This window comes from Akebia trifoliata, unplaced genomic scaffold (assembly GCF_017979445.1).
Source record: "Akebia trifoliata isolate Shusen 1 unplaced genomic scaffold, ASM1797944v1 Contig00541, whole genome shotgun sequence".
In the NCBI taxonomy this organism is placed as follows: domain Eukaryota; kingdom Viridiplantae; phylum Streptophyta; class Magnoliopsida; order Ranunculales; family Lardizabalaceae; genus Akebia; species Akebia trifoliata.
The window spans coordinates 12,545-14,112 of NW_028237080.1; positions in this window are offsets into that span (position 1 = coordinate 12,545).

Genomic DNA, 1,568 nt, shown 5'->3' on the forward strand with positions numbered 1-1,568 from the left:
AGATGATGGGATTGGGGGCCATGATCTGACCAATTGTCTATTCTAATTGTGCTGGCAAAGTGGTTGCAGGTATGTGTGTCTTTCCCAAGACTCTCAACAGTACCTCTTGATGTTCCTCAGATTTTTGTAAGAGACCCAGAATGCTGATCTGAACAGGCTGTTTATTTAGCTGGTCCACAATATTATGCTCACTCTAGCGAATAAGCTTAATGAAATCTGCAGCCTCTTTGTCTGTCACTTTTACCTTTTTCTTTTCCTTATTGTCCTCATTCATCTTGTTCCTTTCTTTTTTTTTCATCATCCATTCCCTTTATTAGTTTCTTTGCCTTTTCCCTAATGCTTACCCCTTTTTCTGGCAATTTTTGGCATCTCCCTACCCTTTTCATATGATCGATATCAGCCACCATTGCTTTCTTCATGGTCTCAACCCCTGTGGTTGTGGTGATGGTGATTTCCTAACTCCAGGAAATTGCTTGGTTGGACCTATAGAGGAATGGTTTAGGTGAGCGTATGGTCATTAGCGATGGATCAGGTATTACATTGAGAATGAGGGGTGGTGGTGATGATTTGGATATGGTGGTGATAGGAGGAGTTACATGATAAGTTGGTGGCCTGTATGGAATGACGAGTGGTGAACATGAAGATGAGGTATATGGTATATGAAGGGGGGTCGAGTCATATTCTAATGATTTGGTGATGTATAAGGTATGACTAGAGGTGTTCAGATAGTAGTATCGGGACTTTGAGGAATGGGGTGGATGGTGAGGTCAGCCAATCTAAGTGGCGGTCGTGTATTTCGATGTGGAGTTGTCGTGTAATGGTTGACTGTGTTGATTGTGGACGTTCCTGCTTTCTTTGTTAAGTGGACCCTGATTTTTGTCCCTATAGGAACTATTAGATCTGATAGATTAAAGTCAAGTTCTTCGTGAATGACATGTACTCCACGTCCATTTCCCCCTCCATTGTGAGTAGGTAGGGGGTTTTGGTTGATGTTCTATTGTTGGGATAAGTTGGTAGGTCCATCCAGTATAAGGGCCTTCTAATCAATCAAGTTTTGCACTTGATGTTTGAGTTGCCAGTATCGATCTATAGAGTGCCCTGGAACACCCATGTGGAATTCGCAAAACAAGTTAGGATTGTACCCTGGACCATTTTCAGCTTCTGGGTTTGGTAGTCGTTTCGTGAGGTACTCTCTCCTAAGTAAGATCGGGAATAATTTTGATAGCGCCATTGGTAACTGAGTAAACACTCTGTTAACTCTGTTAGGTCACGCTTGCTGACTTTGCCCATACTGTGGTGCCATTGGTGGAGGATTTGCCCTGAACTAGTTCTGAGGTATGGGGTTCCAGACTGGTGGAGGCATTGAGGTCCATGAAATTGACGGAGCTTGTGGTCTCGGTACTGGTACCGGTATGAAGAGTGGTCGGCTTTGTTGTAGATTGTTAACCTGTGTCTATTCTCTTTTGTTTGCTACTGGCACTTATTTTCTCTGAGAGGGGATCCTTGTTGCTTCCCCTAAGCTTGTAAAATCAAATATCAGACCAGTTCGGATCCCGTCCTCAACCTAG